The sequence below is a fragment of the Ursus americanus genome, chromosome 4 (assembly GCF_024610735.1).
Source record: "Ursus americanus isolate L20-20 chromosome 4, mUrsAme1.1.p, whole genome shotgun sequence".
NCBI lineage: Eukaryota > Metazoa > Chordata > Mammalia > Carnivora > Ursidae > Ursus > Ursus americanus.
In genome coordinates this window covers 7,815,967-7,842,156 of record NC_142130.1, presented here as the reverse complement: position 1 = coordinate 7,842,156, position 26,190 = coordinate 7,815,967, and the positions used below count along the sequence as shown (strand labels likewise).

Below are 26,190 nucleotides of genomic sequence, written 5' to 3'. Positions count from 1 at the left end.
TGGGAAGTTCATGATTTTTCCCAAGGCTACACTATGGGGATGAGGAAGGCAGAGGGGAAGTGCTCCTTAAATTCAATTTTTGGGAATTAAATTTATCATCTACCACACTAAAGTGATTAATATTGCGAGGGCGAGGAATCTGATAATGACTGAGAGATGCCATCAACCTGACAAACTAAACAATTTTTTTAACCTGACATATCCCTTTTCAAGACATCAGCTGTCACCTGAAATGAATTCTGTTTCTAATTTGTCTTCATAAATAATGCAACTAATTGAAAGGTAGTTACAATGAAAGTCTTCAACCTCTTTCATCTCCAATTTTAGGGCAATCTCTTTGCATTCCCTGGAAAGAATCTTCTACTCCTTCTTTCGTGTAAAATTTAGACATCACTGACGCTGATCAGAACACTGAGATCAAAACAAAAGAATCCATTGTGCAAAGACCACCACATCTAATGGTTTTCTTGATCTTTTTTCCCCTAAGTTTAGCATTAACTTAAAATGTGAAACTCGTAAAAATCTGATGTAAAAAAATTTATTCAAGCTCAAAGTTTTACTAAGAGCATCTTTATTTAACCAAGCTTCCAGGTTGTCCTTACCCTCTTCTTCTTGCCACCTAACTTCTGCTTGTTTAGAATTAAAATAGGACCTCTTACTCTGTCACACACTTATTCACACGGAAAAAATCTTTGTTTTTCAGCTTTCCCGTTCACTTTCTTCTCTCTATCTGTTCTCCTCTCATTTAGTGAGACTAAAAAGGGGCCATTGAACAATAACAGATTCTGACCGTTCCCAGCAACTACAAATGAAGAATTCTTGCATTAAAAACTAAAACAATTAAAATGTTGTCGATCTGAGGTTTCTCTTTGCAGACATCAGTGATTCCGTTTGTTTATTCGTGAGGGTAGCTGTTAATAAAACTATGTGCTGAAGGCATGAGAGGTAAGAGAACTATGCAAGCATTAAAACTTCCAATCATTTAATTATTTCACCCCTCTGGAAAGGCCGATTTCAACAAATATATCAAGGGAAGGACATGATTATGAATGCAGATTTGAGCTGAGTGTGTTTCACCAGGTTGCTATTAAAAATGGAAATTTATGAAAGATTTTGTGAGGTATATCAAAAACCTTGCAAGTTACTTAAAATGCAAATTATACAGCTAAATACAGGAAATTTGGGTAATATAAATTATTTTGGTATCTAGCCCCTGGCTGTTAAAAAATATCCACTGGCAATAGAAGGAGTTTAGTCTACATTGTCATTACTACCTACATTTAGTAATATTTACTAAAGTCTGCCTCTCAACAATGAGAAAGCCACTAATTAAAAGCTATTGAAATATAATATATTTTGTATAGAGAATATACAGGCAAAGGTCCAAAAGCTAGAACTACTGAAATGAGTTTGAGTTTTTCCCCAATAAGCAAATCCATCTGGGTAAAGTCCTTGTATTTTTTAATATTCTGTTATAATAATAGCTAACATTTAATTAGTACTTGCCAGGTATTTTGCAGGTATTGACTTATGTCTAAAAATAAGAGAAGAATGGAGATAAACCAGAGAAGGGGTGAATAAAGGAGGACAATGAGTGTATTTGTCTGCGCAGCTGCCATTACAAAATACAACTGATTGTGAGGCTTAATCGACAGAAATTTAATTTGGAAGTCCAAGACCCAGGTTCCAGCAGGATTCGGTTCCTGGTGAGAGCTCTCTTCTTGGCTTCAGATGGCCACCTTCTAGCTTATTCCCAAATGGAAGAGACAGAGGGCAAGCTATCTCTAAGATAAGAGATTGGGCTAGATTATTTCTCAGTTATAATTATAAAAAAACAGTATTTTCACAAAAACACCAATGATTATATTTTTTCAATAAAAACACTTAAGTTACACACTCATTTTTATTATACTGGATATAAAATTCTTATCCTGCTTTTATGCTTGGACTTTCTAAGGTCTAAGTTCTTTAAACATTTTTCAAGTAAAATTAGAGCTCTATAGAGTGATTATTATACATAGTTCAGTAGAGTTTTAAAAAATATAGGTTAGCAGATGATTTTTTATGAATTAGTAATTTTAGAAACTCCATAAAATTAAAACACTTTAGAGATGCAATAACTTTAAGGCCACTTTGTCCAATTTTCAGATTTTACACATAAGGAAACCAGGTTGCAGAGAAATTACATGATCTGTAGAAGTCCACATGCCAATTTGGATTTCCACTGTGCTCCTGTCCCTAATCCATGGACAGAGTTAATGGTGGACTGGTAAGAACATCAACATCTATCTAATGACAGCTACAAAAGATGATTGCTGAAAGTTTCCATTTTTTAAGCTTTTGGTTTCCAAGCAAAGGAAAATTTAAAAGTATGTGAGTTGTTTGATAATATCTGTGTTAATGGAGACTCTGAATAACAAATCAAATCTGGCAAGAATTCCATTTTTGTCTGCTTTCTGATGCTGTGTCTGTGCCCTTACACCAACCAGGCACAGCTGGTGTCACTTGTGGTCATCTTCCCATGTGGGAAATCTCCTGGCTTTTCTGATGCTGTCTCTTAGGAGACGTCACAGCAGGCCAAGAAGTAAGCTACTCAAGGACAGGGAACCAGGGCTCTGGCTTGGAATCATATCATAAAGGAGGCAATAGGGAGAAACAGTCACTGATCAGCTTTGCTTTAGACTGTACGACAGTACCGAGATAGTACCGTGGCATAACAGTGTCATGAGAGTCTCCCATGTGTACACTTTCTTCAGAAGTGCCATCATAAGGACAAAAAGACATGCAGAATATTTTGAGCTGTCACAGACCCCTATAGGAATCTGATGAAAACAATAAGCCCCAGAAAAATGACACACATTCCAAGAATTTACAGACAAATTCAGAAGCTCAAACTGAAGTCCACTGGAGCTAAGTTCCTCAGTTTTACTGGGGTCACATTTTATCAGCAGTCCAAGCAACCCTTTAAAAGGAGCCAAGTGGCCCATCCACGCATACTTCTTGCCATGGCAGCCAACTACAATAGACCTGTTCGTTGTCTTAGAGCATTTCATGCGACGTTATCATTCTGGCAGAGGCTGACTAGTAACCGCTGGCCATATAGCTCCACAAGGGCATAATGCCTAGAGAAGGGGCCCTTTAAAAAAAAATGAAATCATCTGAAACTCTGTAAATGTTTAGGGGTGCAGGGAGTTTACTTTACTGTAGCTTCGATTAAGAGAAAGTGCAAAGAGCACCAGAAGTTATAATTCAAAAAGTCACACTAGCCTAGGCCTATGACTGATGGGCAGAATGGGGCAAAGGAAGGAAAAGAAGGCAGGGAAGAAGGGAGACATGGCGGCAGTTAATTTCAAGTACTCCAAAGTTGCAGAGCCATAAAATTCCATAACTCCATCTTTTCTTCCGTGACTCTACCATGAGTCATGATGAATTTCTGTCTACTACAATTTTGCAGTAAGCACCAACCACCATTTTCTGTCCCCTGCCAGGTAAAAAATCCTAAAGGGAAAGTGAGCTAATTTAATTTTCTTATTTTTAAAAATATCTGATCCATCCTACAATATAACTCAAAATACTAACCAATATGAAATTCAGTTCTCTACAGTAAACCTTTTTTTTTCAAAACAAATGAGCAACTAGTTCTTATTCTTTTTTTTTTAAGATTTTATTTATTTATTTATTTGACAGAGATAGAGACAGCCAGCGAGAGAGGGAACACAAGCAGGGGGAGTGGGAGAGGAAGAAGCAGGCCCATAGCATAGGAACCTGATGTGGGGCTCGATCCCATAACGCTGGGATCACGCCCTGAGCCGAAGGCAGACGCTTAACCGCTGTGCCACCCAGGCGCCCCACTAGTTCTTATTCTCAAGCTCACATTATTAGTCTTTAAACACGAAGTGCTTAAATTCTTCTTGAGCTCATTTTAACAAGAATGCTATAGTTGTGTCAACTGAGATTGTTAAGACGCTTCAGTGTATTACGTGAGAGAGGCATCAGGACTTCCACCAAGATCAAGTGCTGGTCTCAGTCCAGTATCTTCTGCTGAGGAACATCCAAGGGGTTAATGCTTTGAAAAGATTATAGCCATGAAACTCATACTTCTCATTAGCTTAATTTGTGCCATCTATCTATCTATCTATATATATATGGCACAGAATATATATATATATATATATAATTTCAGAAATATATATTTGTGCTTAATTTGTGCCATATATATATACATATATATATTTCAGAATATATATATATACATATATATATTTCAGAATATATATATATATATATATATATATATATATATATATATATATATATTTCAGGCACTGAAATTCTGCATGAGAAGATCAGCATAAGGAACTGTAAATAAGCTATTACCATAGTGTCCATGTATCTGCACAGTAGGACCTGGCTTTTAAGGAATAGAAATAGGAAAGATAAACCATAATATCCTTATCCAACTCCACTTTTGACCTGGAGTCATTACAACAAAAAATTAGAAAATTCAAGGGCACTGGTGGTGAGGAATAAGGAAAGCACTTAATGATTTTACTAAGAAATAGCTATTAACTACCAGAACTTAGAAAAGAAAAAAAAAAGAAAAGAAAAAAAAAAAAGAAAATTATACCTGTGTATATAATTTACTTGGTTATTAAAGTGTTTATTTGGCTTTTTCATAAAGACCAGGTATCATAGATTTATATAAATCATGACTTTGCAAAATATTTTTGTACTGGATATAAAAATTCACCAGTTCAATCTTTACTGATAAATATCTCATCTGCATGTATCAATAATCCTGCTGCTCCTAAATATTTTGTAACTGAGAGAAATTAGAGTGGCAACTGAAGGATATTACCCTGAAGACCTTACAGGTTGGGGATGCGGGTGGGAAAGGGATTCCTGTTGCTAAAACCAGTAATCCTGCAAAAAGAAGGGGTTATTTGGATGACATAAATATGCATGTGCTGCTGTCCCACCACTTGTGCCTGCTGTAGATACAGTCACAATGATATTGAGTTCCCTGGTTGCTAGGGTATGACTTCTATCTGTATTTTCACTAGACCGGCAAAGTCCTTTCATTGTTCTCAGGACCCCATTTTCTCATATCAAAATCAGACCTATGACTAGGACATCTGTATCTGTTTCCCTTGGTCTTTTCTCATTTGCTATAAGACATGTCTAGAAAAAGAAAGAGGGAGTACATGTTATGAAACTAGCTGAAATTGGCTGATTCTTATTCCAAGTTTCATAATTACAGAATAGCTATAAAATACTAATAATTTTTAGTAAATGGGCAAGTGAACAAGCCCGATATAAGTTAAACCAGCAATTAAATTGTGATGGACAAGATGCCACCTTTTTAATATAACAAATACTTTTAAAAGAGATCTTGAGATGAAATTAGAATGTGCATGATTCCATCTGGGGATCATCAATTAAAAAAAAAACCACTCTTATGTAAATTACTTTAGTTAAAACAACAAAAAAAGAGCATATATAAATCATACAGGGAGGGCAGGATTTTAAAAGTTTGGGTTTTTTTTCTGTGAACATACTTATTTTAGAAAATTTATAAAATTCAGAAATACACGAAGAAGATTTAAAATAAGAACCCAAGCACCCAAAACTGATATCTAAGAACACTTTGATGTACAACAAATTATAGTAAGCTTATATTTAATGTGTGTAGTTTTAAGTATTCTTGAATGATTCGAAGATCCTTGACCTATAATCTGTTATAATTTTTGCTGTTACAATTATGAGCCCAGTTTTGAGTCTGATCGGAAATGAGTGGACATTGTAGCTCATGACTGTAATAGTTCAGCATCCTCTCTTCATTGTGGCCCTGTGCTGTACTTGTGCGTAAGCAATAACTAACAAATTTACATTTCGCTGCATATGGCAGAAATTATATTCTATGGAAATATTCACATTTGGGGATTCGAGTTTTGCTTATGAATGTTAATTTCTATATTTCTTTCCCCATCTTTTTTTTTGTCTTTTAGTCTTTTAATAGCAAAATATATTTTTTTTATTCTAAGAGACAGATTTGTACTTGAAAACCATCAGCTTCTATAGATATTTTTACAATAGAAAAACCTTTCCTTCCTGCCCCTACGTGGGCAGGTCGATTTTCATTGAAAACGGCTTCAAGCTGGTTCTAATATTTACTCACTTATGCAGGTGCGTTCATCAGCATGGAGTCTGTATCCCGTATCACATTCACAGTGGAAGGTGCCCAGAGTGTTAATACAGCACTGCTGGCAGCCTCCATTCACCACCGCACATTCATCGACATCTAGAGGAGAAAGACAGATGGCCAGGATTACAATGTCATTCCAATGTCAGCTTCAGAGAAGTGGCACAATATTTCTTTGATACACAGTATGTGTTATATTGTACACAGGCACTGTCTCTGTTGCCACAAATCTTTGCTTGTTTGATCCATTTTGCTCCACAGTGTAAACAAGAGAATGTAGATAGAAACTTTATTGAGCTTTTTAAAGCCCAGCAACGATGAGCATAGGGATTGTCTCACAGTTTTCTATTCTTCACATACTAGTTAATTAGACAGATCTGAGATATAGATATTTCCTTGGGGAAGGAAAACCGGAGGGGAGAATTTCAATGAGCTACTCTATCTGGAGCAGTACACACTGGTAGATAAACACCTATTATTGGTCTGATGTTGTTGAATAAAGCCGATAATAGAGTTAAGACCTTGAATCTCCTTCTCATGTGCTATGGTGGACATCAAGGCAAAGATAGATAAATTCAAATAAAACTATGGTTTGGCGTTCTTAAAAATACGTCAATACATTTTCTTCATTGATTTGAATTTCCTCCTTTTCACCTAAGGTTCCATTTTCTGAAATACTTAACATGTATATGTGAAGCTTCATTTTAGAAAAAATTAGAAGAGATCAAGACTCATGGTCACCTATATCTTATGTTCGGTCAAGGTCATGATAAATTCATGTAATATTCACCTCTTTTTAGGAAAGGAAAATAAATTCATGTCTCAGGATCTCTATTTCTTTCTACCCTATGTAAATCAGTACTCACGTATCTAAAATGATGAAGAGAAGACACCCACAAACATAAGGAAAACTTTTCAGGTAATCAGTGGATAAAGGGGCTTCTAACTTTTCTTGTTTGGAGAATTTTTAAACTTGTAATCTGTCTTTTGGCAAGTGTCAAAGTAAAAATCAGGCAGAGGTGGAGATTTGACATGAGAAAGTATGTGTTTCAGGCAGAAAATGTCCTTAACTTCCCATGTCCTCAATCCCAGATATTCGGTCAAAGAATATTGGGTATGAATATTTGTCACTAAAATATGTTATAATGATATATAATGTATAATGATAACATCAAGTGAGACTAATTCCACAGGGGCAAGATCCTTACTGGAGAAGGCATCAATCTTGACAAGGAATACTATTGCAATACCTCACCATAGGACTTTGTAAAGAATGTTTTATACTATAATAAAAACTATAGACCTTGACTTGAGGTAGACAAAAGTCTTGACTTGAGGGAAACAAAAGAGTTTTCTCTCATTGGCTTTGCTGTGTGTGTGTGTGTGTGTGTGTGTGTGTGTGTGTGAGTGTGTGAGAGAAAGAGAGGGAAAAAAAATCCACATTTGTACAATCTAGTATTTTCCTTCTAAATTTAGATATTCTGCAATAATTTCGGATATTTAGAAGGAATCTTATTTTAGATATAAAAAGTACTAACTTTTCAAAGTATTAGAATTTTTATTAAATTGTGAGTCTGTGATAAACAAGCCTGTGAGTCTTTTTCATATGAACTAATGTTGATCCAGAATTCCCCATTTGTATTTGTGCTTCATAAAGGGCTTTAACATTTATGCTAGCTAAATTTTTATCTTTCTAGCTTTAGGATATTATTCCATAGGGTTGAGATATAATTTTGAATTTTAATTCTATCAACCCCTGAATTAGCTATCCTTCCCAGGTCTTTTACTTTAGATCTACAAATAAAACCCTTAATTCCTGGGATGCCTGGGTGGCTCAGTCAGTAAGCGTCTGCCTTTGGCTCAGGGTGTGATCCCAGCATTCTGGGATCAAGTCCCACATCGGGCTCCTCCGCTGGGAGCCTGCTTCTTCCTCTCCCACTCCCCCTGCTTGTGTTCCCTCTCTCACTGGCTGTCTTTCTGTCAAATAAATAAAATCTTAAAAAAACAAACAACCCTTAATTCCCAACAATCATATGTTTTATATGATAAAAGCATAAAAAAGTCTATAAAAATTATTATAATGTACCATACATACGTATTAAATACATTAAAAAATATCTTAAAGGGTGTCCACAAATAAAAACGATTACTTCTGAGGATGGAAGAAAGTCATCTAGATTGAGTGAGGTGCAGGATGTGTGTATGGGAGGGTCACAGAGAATTTACCCTCATCGCCAATGTTCTAATTTTGTATAAGAGAAAGTCATTCTGGTATTACTTGTATAATAAAATGTAAGTTTTTCATTCTTTTTAATTAAACTACAGTTGACACACAATGTTACACTAGTTTCAGGTATACAACATACCGAATGGACAAGTCTATGTGTCGTGCCGTGCTCAACCCAAGTATAGCTACCACCTGTCACCATACAATGCTATTCCAATACCCTTGACCTTATTCCCTATGCTGTACCTCTTATTCCTGTGTCTTATTCATTCCAAAACTAGAAGCCTGTATCTCCCACTCCACTCTACCCATTTTGTCCATCTCCCCATTCCCCACTCCTCTGGCAACTATCAATTTGTTCTCTGTATTTATGGGTCTGTTTCTGCCTTTTGTTGGTTTGCTCATTTGTTCCTTTTTAGATTCCACATGTAAGTGAAATCGTAAGGCGTTTGTCTTTCTTTCTCTGACTTATTTCATTTAACATAAAAAGTAATTTTAAAGAAGTGTAATATGACCACTTCCTTTTGCCTCTCTTTATCAAGCTTCATTAATTTTCTGACAGAAGAAACCAAATAAATGTAAAAAAGAATAATCATTGAGTTTATTCCAAAGATAAGAATGGACATCAATTCTGAGAGTGAGTCTTCCTTCAGTATGTTTTGGGGTGTTCATATTCTAAATCTGCCCCAGAACTAGAACTAAAGTACTGTAAGTTATTATACATAGACACACACACACACACACACACACACACACACACACACAACCAAACTGCCCCTGGACTTTGAGTTAAATAATCTTGGGGAAAATATCTTAGTGTTGAAACTTACTAGCCTGTCACCTTGCTCTCCAAAACTACATTCGCTCATCTATAAAATGAGAAAGTAATGATTGTCATATGTACTATGCTATGATTTCTTTTTTCCTTTCCTATTCATGCATAAGATTTTGAAATAGATTGCTAACAACTGAAGATACATGTAGAAATTAAACAACAGGCGATTTTATTTCACTAAATAGTGGAGCTAACAATGTAAGACTATAAAGTGAGAGTGCAAGACAGAAACAGTAAGGAACATCAGAATTCAGAGGAAAAAATCCATCTGGAGCTAGAGGGATAAAGGAATATTAGAGGGTAAACATCAAGCAGTTAAGTGCATGCAGTAGAGGGTGCGTAATCCAAAGGTGCTGTGGTTTGAACGTGCACAGTGTCTGAGATTCAGCATTCAGATCTGTCGGGCTGGAGAGTTGAAAAACAAACCTAAAACTCCTTTTAATTAATTTGGCAAAGCGTTCCTCTTCTTGATTTACAATACAATACACTTCTAGGCAGGTTGAGACATAATAGGCTGTGTTCACACAGGAGCTAAGCAAACTTATTAGCAGTTAAAAAAAAATCAATCATTTCTAGAGTGGTACCAAACACAAAGTAATTGGTTTGACTTCCTTTTTCTTTTATGCCTTTTCAGAATACATTGAATGTACTGATTGGGCATTGTGTAACTAATAGTTTTCGTGCCTGGCAGCATGCTAGAATCACTTGGTGAGCGTATAAAAATACTCATGCTCTGGTTCTACCCTTAAAGAGACTCATTTAATTGGTCTGGGGTAAGACCTGGGAATAAAACATGTTAAAATACCTTAAGTGATCCTAATGTGTAGCCAGAGTTGAGATCCCCTGATACAGTTAATGCTTTAAGCACTTAGGATCTTGTTAAAATGCAGATGGTAATTCAGTAGATCTGGAGCAGAGGGGCTGAGATTCAGCATTTCTACCTAGATCCAAGGCAATTCTGATGCTGCTGGCCTGTGGACTGTACTCTGAGAAGTAAGGGTGTAGACAGTCCTCTGTGCAACTAGAAATGTCACATGGATCACAAATGTCATGATTTGGTTCAACTTCTCAGTGGTTTGACCAAAGCAGACCAATTCAATTCAAGTGGACAAATCAATACTCTAACCAAAATTATATATATATATATATATTTCTATATAATTATATAATGTATATTTATGTATTTTCATATGTGTTCTATATTTTTATTTTTAATGATTTATATTTTAATTATCTACCAAAAACCTCTGAAAATAAACCACCAATATCTCCCACAATATTCTTTCAGTAATAGTTAATAGTTTTGACTATTTTAGCATCATTTGTTGTAAGAAATTACTTGCTTCTATAAAACATGAAGAGCACTTTAGTTCTTTTCTGATGGAATACCTCTGATATAGGATAAAACCGGGTTAAATTGCCATGATATTAGACACTCATGCTGAAGCTGTTACAAGTGATTTTCTTTTCCATCAAGATTCTGTCCAACAGAGTTAAAAACCAGAAATGTCAATATTACATTAAAATGTTATTATCAAGTATACTTCATGTGAAGAAACTATTTCTCCAAAAATTCTCTGAGTTATATCTTCATGTCAGATGCTTAAAGAAAGCCCTGCCCTTAGAATTGGAGCTCTGGGACACTGCTGGGAATAATGATAAAGTGATTAGAATTTTTTCAGCATTATCTCTGTGATATGGACCAAGGATTTCATGATTTTTATACTATAAAAGAATGTCAAAAAGAATCAACTATGTCTGCTATTTTTCCTTTTAATGTTCTTTCTCTAAATATTTCTGCTGTATTTATTCCCAAAACTATTTCCCTAGATGGTCACAGAATATAATAGCTTAAAAGAATTCACATTATTATCAAATGTATTTTGCACATAAAAGCTCCCTGAGACAACAATGATCCACTTTTGTTTCCAAACAACCAAAATTGTTTCATATTATTTTCTTAGAGTGTACAACCAGAATAAGATAAATTATTCTTCCATTTCCCTTTTAATATATTATTCTCAGAAACCTGTTGATTGGAAATGAGTGTTCCTGGGTTGCTTTATGATGGAGATTACATTGTAGAAGGTTAGGTTTGCAGGAAATATTGAAGGGTGTAGTGAAGATTCCACTCGATTTTCCATGTGGCTTTATTTTCACTCTGTTCTACCATAGTACTTTCACTCTGATATACTATAGTATATCAAAACTCCTAACTATTCACTTGTAATTCTGTAGTGCCTGATTGAATGAACTCCTTAAGGTCAAAGATTCTGTTGTATTAAGCTTTCCTGGCATAAAGTCGATATTCCATAAATGTTGCATGAATGAATGAATGTGTGACTTGAGAGCCATGCACAGCATTTAATCTTTTTGTCCATGCACATTCATCCATCGGATTTCTTAGAATTGGGCTCTGATTGCCTCTCTTTACCCTTGCAGTAGGATGCTTGGTATTTGTTTTGATCATTAACGAGTAGCTCTTAAAATCCAGGGCACAGAATAATTTCTAAGCTTACAAATGAATAAATCTGAACTGTGTCTGAGGTAATGATTGCCTGTTAGGGATTTCATCCATTTTTATCTTCCTCACTCATCATAGATAACCCAGCTTTTCCTTTGGGGAATTTTATCTCTTCCATTTTGGAAAAGGCATATAGTTTATGTGAGATTGATGAACGCAACTCCTCTCTCAAATCCAAGGTGGACTCTACTTCACATTATTTTACTTCCATTTGCCATAGTGATTGAACAATGCTATCTTTTCATTAGTATGTAGCTTTCTCAGGAATGAATGAATTTGTTCAGATGTGATCCAATCATCCTGAAGCTCAACATGTGGGTTGGGAATCCTGGGACATAGATGCCTTCTTGCTCTGGAAATTATAATGTGTGGATGTGAGCCATTTGCTCCCATGAATGAAGTTACACTAAAGATAAAGCTAACAAGCGGGACAGAACTGAAGGACTCACAGAGAATCTCAATTGAGACCCTGATTGAACTGTGCCTGAAGTCCTCCCTACCTCTAGACTTTTCAGTTAAGTGATCCAATAACCCCCTTTTATTGTTTAAAATTTTGAGTTGCACAATTCTATCGTTTGTAAACAAAATCATACTTACTGATACATGTATACTATAAAGATGGCATGCAGGAGGAAGTCACCAAGTACAGTTCAAACTCAGCATACACTTATCAAAAAGTTTTATCGTCCTCTAATCAGTAACATGTTTTAATCTATATTTCATCAAGGGTCAGAAAAAGTCATGTAGCTCTTCCTTATAGTGTTTACTGGAATGATTATATTTTATCAAGATTCTAATGAATTTGGGGATTTGTCACAATTTTGGTTCATTATTAATGAAAATATTAAGAGTTTATCAAACTGCCTGTGTAAAATCATGGTACATCTGATAGTGCCAGAGAGGTTGAAGATGATACCTTCTTTAATGGTTTCATCACTATTCCCCCTTGAGTGATCCTTCTCTAGTTTTTCCTTCAACCCTTGTCTGCTAGTTTCCCCTTTTGTTCCTTTCTTGGTAGCTACCTCTGGTAGCTTGATGCTCAGTTAGTAGGAAATAAATACATGCTGCTAACTTTGCAGATTCTATTGTTTCCCCCTCCTTTTGTATTTTTGTAAAAAAAAAAAAAAAAAAAAACAGTTTTCTAGCCCAGACATTCACCCAGCAGTAGAGATGGCCTTTCTCAGCAAAAACCATCTAGTTTACAAAGAGGCAAAAAGGATGGTTATGTGTATTTTTAAAAGAATTACAGTATTAGGAAGAAACAAACCTCAAAAGACTTGTTATCTTGTGCTGAGGATAGGACAATATATGTTTTGTAGGAAATGGAAGTCATTCGGTCTTGTAAAGTAAGGATTAAAGCAAAAAAAAAAAAAAGATGGTGCTAGAGATGTGGCTGGGGCCTGATCATGGCGGGTTTTTCTGCCATACTAAGGAACCATTACTTTATAGACAATGGGCACCAGCAGAGTGAAGAACAGATTAGAGAAATGGGAGACTGAAGGCAGAGGAGCCAAGGAATAACTATCATCAAAATCCAGATGAAAGATGACAAGGACTTGTTCGAGGGTAGTAGGAGCGGAAATAAAGAGATGTGGGCAGATATAAAAGATGTTAAGGATAAAAAAAAACCAATATGAGTTGGTTCTTAACTGGATGTGATGGAGAAAAAAAAGAGTTAAGGTCAACTCCCTTGAGCAATTGGATGGATGGTTGTGGCATTCACTGAAATAGCACAAGAGGAAGAACATTTGACAGAATAGTTCAGTTTTGAACATAAATGATTTGATGGGTAAGTAAGATGGGGAGTTGGAAATATCTAGCAGGCAATTGAGTGTGTGGACTAAAATCAGGAGAGAAATATGGGCTGATTTTTCAGCTACCATCTATCTACCTGAACAAGTCTAAAAATTAAGAGTCATCCTTGATACTTTCCTTTCTTTCACCCATATCTAATCTAGTAACCACATTATACTGCCAAACTTATCTCCTAACACATCTCAAATCTGTCCACTTGTCATCTCCACTGGTATCACTCTAATCCAAACTGCATAGATGCTTGTAATGGCATACCAAAAAACTCCCTCCACATCCACATTGGGCCCTCTAATATCTTCATGCTGCACCGCAGTGATTAAAAAAAAAAAAGATCAAGTCACCTATTCCCTCACTCCTATCATAGTTTTACACCCTCCAATCACTTCCCATTTCTCTTAGAAGTAACTGAACAATTACATGGTCTGCAGGTCCCTCCACCACACTCCCTGGTTTTTATCTCCTTCTCTAATTCTATCTTGCTATTCTTTTTCCCTTACTGTGTTTTAACAACTCAGATCTTCTTTAAGTTCCTTGAAGACTCTGTATTCCTTTTGATTTCCTCCTCCTCTCTTTTACCTAATATCTGTGCACCTAGTAGATGTCCACCCAAACACCACTACCTTAGGGAGGCCTGTATTTCTCCTTCAGTGTAGGTCAGATTTATGTGTTACACTTTCTTAGGACTATCTTCTTTTCCTTTGGAGCCATTAACTCATCTATTTGTGTGTGTGATTATTTGATATCTGTTGTTCCTCATTAATGACTAAGTCCATGAAAACAGGAACACTGCCAAGTTTTGCTCACAATAATTTATGTTTGACACATAGAATATGCTTTATAAATATCTGTTAAACATGTAAATGAATGGGGTACAGAGTATTGGGCATTTCCATATAGATAGTAATTCAAGACACAGGAGTAGACAAGAGCACTAAGCAAAATCATGTAGATAAAAAAGACAAAAGGACTCTAATAGAGAACCCTGAAGAATATCAACATATAAGGCAGGCTATTGTAGAACATACAAAGTTAAACCAAGAAGGCCATACAGAGAGGTAGGAGGAAAACCAAGAGTCTGGCATCATGGAAAGCAAGGAAGGGGGGATTTAAGAAAGAAATATGGTCAACACACAGATGTCAAGTAGGAAGTGCCAGTGCGCATTGAATTTAGCAAGAAGAGTTTCACTGATGACATGGAGGAGGAGGATGCTAATAATAATAATCTGCCTAACAATTACTGAACACTTACTATTTGCCATGCACTGCTCTAAACTCTCTACGTATACTAACATATTTAATACTCAAAATACCCTGTGATGTAGATACTGTTATTACCCTTACCTACAGGGGAGGAAGCTGAGACAGAAAACCGTTTCAGTGGAGTAGCTGATACATATCCCAGATTACAGTGGATTGGGTTGAAGAAGTGGGAGACAAAGAAAGGGAGAAAGTGAGCTAAAAGATGGATTGCAATAAATGTAACTATTAATGAGAGGGGTTTGTAGTTGACCGGAGAGTGTGGTAGAGCAGAGGGTGTTTAAGATGGAAGAGATTTGCGGTAGCTTAAATACTGATAGGAACTGGCCAATAAAGAGGGCTGCATTAAAGATGTAAGAGACAAAGGAAATTTTCAAATTATTGAGAATCTCAAAGAAGGTATATGCTGGGAGAAACAATCAACCATGGGCCTTGAGCATCCCTATACATTCTATGCCTGATCACTCTCTTTACCCAAAACATTTTTCAGGGTTGTGTTTGCACAGAGAGGTGAGATAACATCTCTCCCGAGAAAATGATCAGGCTTGTTTCCACTATGAAAGTGGTGGACATTCCCAAGCTCAGTGTTTCCTTTGTATGATGCAATCAATTGCATGCACGAGCATTCATAATATGCCCTTTTGTCACTGCTGTGGGATATGGGGGGACACAAGTTGACGCAAACAAACAAAGCATTGGCTACTGCTTTTGCCAGAAGTAATAAAGTCTTTTGTTTCTGACCCAGAAGCCTCATGTGTTCTGTCAGCATCCAGGAATAGGTTAACTTGTTAGTGTAAAAGTAGAGTAAAATCCCAGATCCTGCACAGTTCTTGATAGTATACAGAACAGAATTCACACACATAATCATCTAGAGAAAGCATGTATGTTACAAAGTGGAAGAACGTGAGAAGCCAGAGAGGATGTTCCTGTCTTCGTCCTCTTTCCATTATGCTTGTTGATTGCTTGTAGCCTTGAAACTATTAGTAAAGCATGATGCTCAGTAGACCTCTCTGCCTGAGCCTGATGTGACCATCTGATCTTTTGCTTTAGCTCAAAAGAGATAAAGGAAAAGATGTCATGCTAGTATGTCTTTATGTGATTTTAAAGAACACTGAAGATACAAATACCCAGTCCAAGGAACCAACAAGTTTACTATATTGTTAGCTCCTTGAGGACAAAAATGATGTGTTTTGCTTATCACCGTGCCTCTAGTATCTATGTCAGTGCCTGGCCCATAGCACATGCACAATAAATATTTGTTGAAAAAATGAAAAATGGGGAATAAATGAAATAGTGGGTAGCTAGATTTGCGAGGAAGGGGGCTTAGCAAAAGGGACTGAGAGAGAGAGAAGAGAGAAAGTGGAAAGAAGCAGGATGGTACAGAATCCTAAGTAGTAGAACAGTGCCCCTATGGAGGATTCTTTTTAAAAGGGAATAAACAAAAATATCAATTTGCTGAAAATCAAGTTAAATGGGGACTGAAAATAGTCTAGTAGATTTGCAAACTATAAGGTCTTTCTGTTATAGTGCAGAATGTGGAAAGCAAATTAGTCTTCTGGGGATGTCTATTTCTTTAATATTTTTCCAAGATCAGAATAACCTATTCTTTGTTATTGAAAACAGAGCTTCCAAGGTCATGCTTTCATGGATCTATTATATTGCTGCCTCATCTATAACATGACCCAATATCATCCCTGAGGACCACAGTATGACAAGGCTCTAGTATACTGTAATACAATATTGTCATCACAGTCTCTCTGTGTGAGGGAGCAGCAAGCAATGACAATAAAGCATGTACACAGAGCTTACTACAAAGATCAATTGGACATATAAGTAAAAAAGATGCAAAATTATGTTTGTACTTCATAGAGTTAGTATCAATGGAAAAGAAAGTAAAACTGAGCCTCAACAAAAACTCACGTGGTTGGTTCTGCTTAGCTAATTTTCTCTATGTCCAATTCAACTCAGTCCAAATACATTAATTCTTTTCTAGTTTTTAAGGAAGAACCAAACTCTCAGTGGGCTGAGAGCTAAAGATGTTATTACCAGGGTGGATAAGGCTTTACCCTGGGCATTAGGTTAGAAAAACAGAAACCCTGAGTCAAACTCTTAGTTCACTTCTTAGAAGAATGAATGGTGTGGTCTCCAGGGATTTTGATCTTTCCTACAGTGACTGGATCCACGTCCCCCTTTTTCTGTAGGTCTCACATAGCTCTAGCATGTAGACGGTGCTTAGTTTTTCCTAAGCAAATGGTGAATAAAGACACATCTAGAGAGGTAGAAAAGGGGCCATAGGAAATTGGCGAACCAACATTGGGTTTGGAAATAAAAGGCAGGTAATGAATAATGGTTGGCTAACTTCTCACTTGATTGAGATAACTGGGTTGATGTAGAAATTATTCAGACCTTTTTGAATATCCTAACTCTAAAGGTCTCAATTGGGAGATGAGCTCATGGAGCTCATATACTCTAGAGGCCACTGCTTGAAAGGTGCATCTTTTCCCAGGTGTTGGGATACAGGACAGAATACACAGTGGGGTTCTGTTTGGAGAAAGGGAGCGAGAGAAAGAGAAAGAGAGAGATCACACATGAGAGTGAGCAAGTGAGTGAGAAAACGTCTCCAAGCCCAAAACTTTTCTTTCGCATTGACTATGTGAGTCAATAGGAAAACTGTCCTGGGAAAATAAATGTGAGGCTAGCATTCTTAATTCAGAGTGGCTTTTGATTAGATTTATGCCCACTTATTGTAAGAGTAAGATCTCTCTCTCTCTCTTTTTTTAGATTATTTATTTATTTATTTATTTATTTATTTATTTATTTATTCGGCAGAGAGAGAGAGACAGCCAGCGAGAGAGGGAACACAAGGAGAGGGAGTGGGAGAGGAAGAAGTAGGCTCCCAGCATAGGAGCCTGATGTGGGGCTCGATCCCAGAACGCCGGGATCATGACCTGAGCCAAAGGCAGACGCTTAACGACTGAGCCACGCAGGCACCCCAGCGACGCCCCAAGAGTAAGATCTCTTACAGAAGTGAGAGAGGGAGAGACAGACAAGCTGTAACAGCAGGCAGAGAAACTGAGAGTGTGGCTGAGAGAGGGCCTTGGACATTTCTTGGTCACTGGGCAGCTGGGGAAACAAAATGAGGAGATCTAGAAGCTGGGAATTAAGATGCAGAAAAAGAGCTCAGAAACCAACCTCTCTCCTTTCTATTATGACTACCTCCTTTAGCTGAGTTTCTCTCCACATCTCAACCTAAGGGGTCGAATTAGCTAAAATAAACTTGTTGTCTTATAACATGCAGAAACCCTACAATTTATACATGCATGGGACTTTGATAGAAACCATAATATGATGAATTGATATTTTGACTTTGGAGAGCTCCAGTAATGATTTTATTTTCACAAGAAGTTTTCTTCCTCTCTTTTTCCTGATTACAGAGCTCCTCTCTTGTGAGCTGGAATAGAGTGAAAGCTGTTGCCACCCCTCTGCCCCATGATCACCACCAAACTACTGGGTGGGCAGGGGGCCCTGGCTGAGATAACCTGAGAACTCCATCTCCCCAGCCACAATGATTAGATCAAGGAAGGTGACCCAAGCCAGATAAAATAACATCTTACCAAAGACTTTTGCTCAAGCTAACAGGGAAGAAGCACTACCTTTTCTGCACAGTGCTCGAAGTTGCCCTTTATTTATATTATAAAGCTTGAGTTTGTTTTATATTTTTGTGAATATGTTAAATTGTGTGCCACTTCTAATGTCACCTCTATTTCTTTCCTAGTAAAAAATTTATTAAAATGTTAAAAATAAGATTTATCCAATTGTAGAATCTGAAAGGACCTCAAAAGATAAACTAGTCCAAACTCCTACATACTGTAGGAGTTCCTTCTTCAATATTTTTAACAAATGGCTATTCAGACTCTGATTAAACATGTCCATCTATAGAGAGTATTATTCTTTTTATGCCTTTCTCCCCTCCTACTTCTTCTTCTCCCCCTCGTCCTTTTGTATTTATGTGGCCTTACCACAGTATAAAACATTTGGAAGGAAAAAAAATTATTTTTTTTCATCAGAGAAAGTTATTTTTATTTTTATTTTTTTATTTTTTTTTATTTTTATTTTTTAAAGATTTTATTTATTTATGTGACAGAGAGACAGCCAGCGGGAGAGGGAACACAAGCAGGGGGAGTGGGAGAGGAAGAAGCAGGCTCCCAGCCGAGGAGCCCGATGTGGGACTCGATCCCGGAACGCCGGGATCACGCCCTGAGCCGAAGGCAAATGCTTAACGACTGCGCTACCCAGGCGCCCCCAGAGAAAGTTATTTTTAAACATAAACAATATTATAAACAAAATAGTACAAATAAAACAATGCAAAATTTTGGTACTTTGTTTAGTAAAATTGATAATTTTCTTTAGTTTTCATTTTATTACTTTTAAGAATAAACACTGTATGTTTGTTTATAAGTCATACCCCTTTTTGGCAAAATATCTGCATATGTTTTTTTGCCCATTATGACACTACATTCTCCTGTTCTTTCTCTATACCTTTCTTTGTCTGATGTTTACCAAAACAGGTACTATCTGTCATTCAGTATCACACTGAAAACAGAATCTTTTTTCTTTTAGTTTTTTTTTCTCTTTGCCAATAGTTTCAACCAAACTTCTAAGAAAGATCAATGTAATTTAAAGTACACCTCTAGACTATCCAAGACTTCAGCATTTAATTAGAAATCCATTAAAGTAATTGTATTCCCTTTTAATGTAGTCACTTAACCTGTAGTTAAATGTGACTTCTATTATTATAAAATAGCTCATATATAATCTGATATTGTATTGCTTAAAATTATCTCAGAAACATTAGCACTTGTCGATTAAGTACAAACGTCCTGAATTCACACCCTGAAGATACTGTTCACAAAAACTGGTGCACAGGTTATATTTAAAAGCCCAACTGAGGGGCACCTGGGTGGCTCAGCCATTGAGCGCCTGCCTTCGGGCAGCGTCCCAGGGTCCTGGGATGGAGCCCTGCATGCGGCTCCCTGCTCGGCAGGAAGGCTGCTTCTCCCTCTCCCACTCCCCTTGCTTGTGTTCCCTCTCTCGCTGTCTCTCTTTCTGTCAAATAAACAAATAAAATCTTTAAAAAAAATAAACAAAAGCCCAACTGAAGCAAAGTAATAGTTCCTTTCTCATTTTTTTTGTTAACCACAGCCAAATAAACTAGAACTGAGAGAATACAATTTAGGAATCTTTCATTCTTGAAATTAAGAATAACCTAAAAAACTCTTTTCTCCCCGCATTTATTTCTTAGAGAATTACCTGTTGATGACTTAATATATTGACATACATAGCAAAGCAAATGAGTAAAATGAAACATAAAAATATATATTTATGTAACCTATGACTGGCCTTTATTTCTAAACCAAATCATTGAATCTTTTTGTCTTTTGATAGTTTCAACACTATAAGACCTAGATTATTTCCCAACCTGACTCCAGGCTTCCATCTGTTTATTACCCCACTGCTCTTGATACTTCCTTCTCTTTTCTCTGTGGCTCCAGACTCTCATCTAACAATTCTTCGTTCACTAGAGACTTCTTGTATCTCTCTCACCCAGCCAGGATATTATGTTTTCCCACTGGCTCTCCAGAATCCTTCCCCCTGATCCCATCCCATATCTACCATGCCAGCTCTGAATAATACCTATCATCCATCAGGGCCAACTTATCCATTAGGTGTAGTGCCTAGTACCTACACTACTTTTAGAGACCCACATAAATGTTTTAATGTCTTACCTTTTAAGTTAAAGAAAATATTTTAATATATAATATATTCATCTTTATATCAATGCAGTCATAAAATATACTTAAAATTTTTTTATAGTTGAAAGGTCCCATTAATGCAAACATGCCTTGGGTCCATGAAAATCATAATGTGACCCTGCTATCCATTTACTTTGATTTACCTCCAAAGACACCAAAAAAGGCTAGTATTACTGAAGGAATTCTCACAACCCACTCGGCTCATGTTGATTCTCTTTTTTTTATATCATACACACACATGCACACACATGCATACACACACACACACACACTCAGAGGCAGCTTCATGGTTATGTGACCAAGACAAAGGCAAAGGGCCCAAGCTCAGAAGGCTCTGTGTTCAGAGTTTAGTGCTCTGGGTTCACCATCTTGAAATATTTAATAATTTAATCTCAGGACTTGTGTTTTGTAAGTGAAGTCAGGTGGGACAGTGCTGCATGAACCAGGAACTTGGAGCCTCAGCTCACATACATCCTTACATCTCTTACCACCTCCCTTCCTCTATGGGATGGCTCTTCTAGACTGCCTAGCACCTCTCTCCTGCCTGTACCCAGTTATCACTGCAGCTCTCTGCTGCCCCCACCCCTCTGTGGGGGCTTGAACATGGGTTGGGAGAGGATTTGGGTGTGGTGAAAGTCTCCATGGCATCTCAGCAGGTTATAGCGGCAGCTGTAACCTGCATCAGACTAGAAGTGACACAGGCCCATCTGGAGGGCAACTTTGCAGACGTTAGCCCTGATCTAGGACTAAGTGAGTCTAAGCAGAGAATCCTTGGCGTTCATCCATCCATTGTAGGTAGAGGTGTGAGCTGGTAGGAAGGAGACAAGCTTTCCTGCCACCAGCCAGAGCACTAAGTCAGTGTTCAGGCACGTACATGCTGAGCTGCTAGGCAGGACTATTGGCCACTATGAGTATCTGCATTTCCCCTGGAATCCTCATGCCTAACAGGTACAATAGCAAATAAAAAAAATACCATGACAGGATGAGACAGGGACCACTAAAGAAAAATGTTTTATATTCTAGTACTTATACCAACATTCTTTTCTGCTTTTTGAACAAAAGCCACACATCTTCATTTCTGTGCCTGTCCCTGGGAATTATGTAGGTTGCTCTGTACACTCCTTGGGTTCCAAGAGCTGCTCCCCCTTGATCTTGTGAACCTTGAGCTAGCTGATGAGAGTTCCTTTGACTTCCCTCTTTATAACACAAAATACCTCCTATTTTTACCCCCTGCCTCTTCTTCCTATGGGTTCTAAAGTTAATTTCTCTACACGATGCCCTCAATCTGATTCCATTCTCATCCATCAGGCTTCATGACATCAGTTACTCTCTTCCGCTTAACTCTTCCTCTCTCCCTTGCCATTGGTTATTTTCCCCTGTGTTTACCACCCCCTCTCTCTACCATCTGCTCCTCCTCAACTCCAAAAGCTAGGGGTCTCTACTTCATGGCCATCTCCTCTTCTGGCAGTACAGCCTCCCCTCTCAGTTCCCTTTCCTACCTTGGATTCACTGTCCTGGCAGTCTAATGATTCTCTCACACGTGCCTGAGAATTCCTTCCCAGTCCTGGGCATTTTCTATCCTCTACCCAATTGCTCACTGAATGGAAGTTAACAGAATGACCAGCAGAGATCTTAACATAGCTGAAGTTAGAATACTCCATTTTCTGGGCCCCCAAGTAGTGCATGCTTTTGAGGGTGGAGACTGGAATTCTCCACTGGGATCAACCTTGACTTTTTCCTAAAAGAGATTTCTTTAGTGTACTCTTTTATATAAGGAGAAATCCTTCAGGAATCTCAAAATCAATGAGGCAACTCAAACGCAGATACTTTAGACTGAGAGGTAAAAGGTTCAGCTTAGCCATATAAATTAGATGTATTGGCAGAACTGTACTCCTGCTACTCCCTCAAAAAAATTATCCCTTATGTAGGAGAGTTTTATAAACTAATATCTGAAACTAATATCTTATTGGTTATTTGCTGGAAGCTATTAGTCTAATGGCAATTCCCACATTTTCAGTGTGGCCCTAATACTTACAGGATAGAGTGCGACCTCGTGACATCTGAGTCCAGGTCAGCTCTTCTGTAGCTACAGCCCTCTTTCTAGACTTACATCTCATTACTTTGCTTTATGTATTCAAGGTCCTAATCATACTGTGTCACACAGTATTGCAGAGGTTCCTTGCTAGCTCCATGCTAACTCCTGGCTAGCTTGCTAGTTCCTGGCTCATTCTGATCCTTGAACTGAGAGTGATCTCTTCATTTCCACAGGCTGAAATTCTACCATCCTCCAGGTCCTGGCTGAAATTTCTCATTTTTCATAAATATTTCCTTGATTCCTACAACTGGAAATGATTTAATTCCCTGGAAAACTACAATATTTTTTTCTGCCCTTTTCTCTTCTGAACATACCCTCCCTTGGAAAATGCCCAGGACTGGGAAGAAGTAATTAGGGGCATGAGAGAGAATCATTAAAGTGCCAGGACAGGGAATGCAAGGTAGGAGAGAGAACTGAGAGGGGAGATTGTCAATATTATTGATATCTACAGAAAGGTCCAAAGTGCTAGGAACATGACATGCTGTTTTCTTGGGCTCCTAGGCAATCCCAGGTCACCTTTGGCCAGAAGAATACTTTTGTATTCTCCATTATAATATAAACTCATTAAGGGTAGAAAACATGGATAATTTTTTATAGTTATCATTTGCATTAATCAATTATAAAGTAATAGCATTCATTTAAGTCCTATGAAGGACTTATTTTTCCCATGAAAAATATATTATTGACCCCACTTGAGGTGCGTTTAGGAACTGAAGCTGAAATAGACTAAGTAATTTGGCCAAGGTCTGAAAGCAACTAAATGGCAAAGCCAGGACTTAAACCCAAAGGTTCTAATGCTAAATCTAGTGTCTTTCTCCTTCATACAATACTGCCTACAGTTGTCTTTATGTGGTCTTAACACATATGACCCCTGGCCCTTAGCATAATATCTTGGGAGTAATAGATAGCCAAGAGAGATTTGTTAATTAATGAATGATAACATACATAAATATAAATTAAAGGACTCATGTAGAAACAAGATAATTTGCTTAACATTAAAAGGGATCTAATGAAAAAATTCACTTATCAAAAGACAAATCTTCAGTAAAAAAGAGTCATGCCAAGAATATAGTGGACCAATATTAGAAACGTTCCTCTAAGTGTCATAAAAGTAGACTTAGATTTAAGTCATTCATTTTAGAGAGTGGATCTGATTTGAAAAGGGAGAACTCTGTTAGCACCTGATGGGACAGTGTAAAGAAAATACATTTTCAGGTTTATCATTTGAGTTTCTGACTGCAGGCAAATAAGACACAGATGAGGCTCTCCGTGAGAATTGAACGAGAAAGAGAAATTTGTAGGGGCTGAAGTGCTTTAGTAAAGAAAACATGCGTTCGGGCCCTTACGCTCTTTCTTCCACTAGTGTTCTGAACGTGATTTTGTGGATTCACAAAGGGAGCACAAATGAAAGAGATGGAAAGTACAGGCTAGTAACATTCAAAGGGAAGCAAAAGCTGTCTGGATTCAGGCTGATAACGCTGAATTTGTCTGGGGACGGATTCTCTTGAAATTCGCACTTGATGCTCAAGAGGCTGTACCAAGAATTATCAGCTGTAAGAAGGCACTCTAATTTAGCTTGTGAAGCAGTTATTGCTCTGGTTGAATGGACATTGATTAGAAATTGGAAGAATGTGCTGTAGTAGGTCAGGTTTTTATAATGCATGTCTCAAAAATGGAAAGTTTAACCCCAAATATAAACTTTATTTGGAAGTAGACTTTAATTCAGAGTATTGCACCTATTTATGAAGAACCTGGCATTTGCCATTACATATTACATAATGTTGTAGAGGAACTTACATTCTCAAAAAAGAAAAAAAGCACAGAAGAGGCTTCTCCAGAGAAAAGGAACATATGGAAGAGAAGGATTTAAAAGTATTTTTAAAGTATAATAGATTTATTTTACAATTAATATCCTGGTCTTCAAAAATATCTAAATAAGAATAAGTTATTTTAATTGTTGTAAAAGTGAATTATCAAAAAAATGAAGAAAAAAGGTATCCCTTTGATCTTGAAGAAAATAAAATAATTCAAAATGATCCACCTATTTAATAAAATAAATGAACTGTAATAAATCAAACAAAGATATCTTCAAAGAACACCTATTTACATGCTTCAAACTGGTTAAGTGAAATTGGTAAGTCAGCCCTATTGGAATACTACGCAACAGTTTTTATTTATTTTTATTTTTATTTTTTTTTAAAGATTTTATTTATTTATTCGACAGAGATAGAGACAGCCAGCGAGAGAGGGAACACAGCAGGGGGAGTGGGAGAGGAAGAAGCAGGCTCCTAGCGGAGGAGCCTGATGTGGGGCTCGATCCCAGAACGCCGGGATCACGCCCTGAGCCGAAGGCAGACGCTTTAACGACTGCGCTACCCAGGCGCCCCTACGCAACAGTTTTTAAATAATAAATCTATTTAAACCTGCTGGCATAAAAATATGTCTGTCATAACAGTAAGTAAGAGAGAAAGTTCCTGAATATACATGGGGTGATATGGATATCTACATATAATGCACATATATATGCATATACATTTATGCAAATGTTTAGGATCTATAAATGCATACACAGATTTTTTTATGCAGATGCATGTAGGCCTATGTTTTTAATAAATGTTTACAAGAAGACCACCAAGAATACACACAGGCCAGTGGTTAAATCTAAAGGAAAGGGTAAGCATGAAGGTTAGGAAGAACTACTATAGAGAGAATTTCACTTTCTCTTTATAATTTATACATATTATGATGAGAATGAGTCACTTCTACATTTTTTAAAAATTCCATGCATTATGTCTCCAAAACTGGTAACTGAAATCCCCAGTGGCACCTGGCTCTAATCTCTACTTATCAAAGAGTGAACATCTTTCATATTCTATATATAATATCATAGCTACGACTATGCCTTTCCTAGGGTTTCCTTTAATTTCTTCATTAACTTAAGCTAGATTACAAGCAAGATCTATTGCTTGCATTTCAAAATCCGAACTTAAGGAAAAGAGCATCAATATTTGCCACACGTTTAAGATTTTTCAAAATTTTGATATAATCAGAGAACAAATGCTCTTTTTTTCAAGGTTTAATGTATTCCCAAATAGCTGCTACAAACACATGGTAGAGGAAGCTACATCTGATCATGGTAGAACATATAACTTGTGGGGGGAGAGACTCTCTACTACTTTATTAAGGTTTTAGCCACAAATTCTACATAAAATAAAAAGGCCAGAAAATATCATTCAAAACTGATTACTATTCCTTCAGTTTATCTTTTACATCTGAATTACATTTGATAGTTGGCGAGTTGAACGTTCTTTTAGCTATTCCACAGACAATAATTACCCTTCCTTCTATTCTGAATCTTGTATGCAAACCATATGGCACATTTAGAAATTTTTCAGGCTTTAATTAAAAGTGTCCATTCAAAT

General features: G+C 37.0%; 1 pseudogene; it reads right to left on the bottom strand.

Annotated features, from left to right (window-relative positions):
* The window catches only part of LOC123786433 (uncharacterized), a 570,278-nt pseudogene that overhangs the window by 149,316 nt on the left and 394,772 nt on the right, over positions 1-26,190 (bottom strand).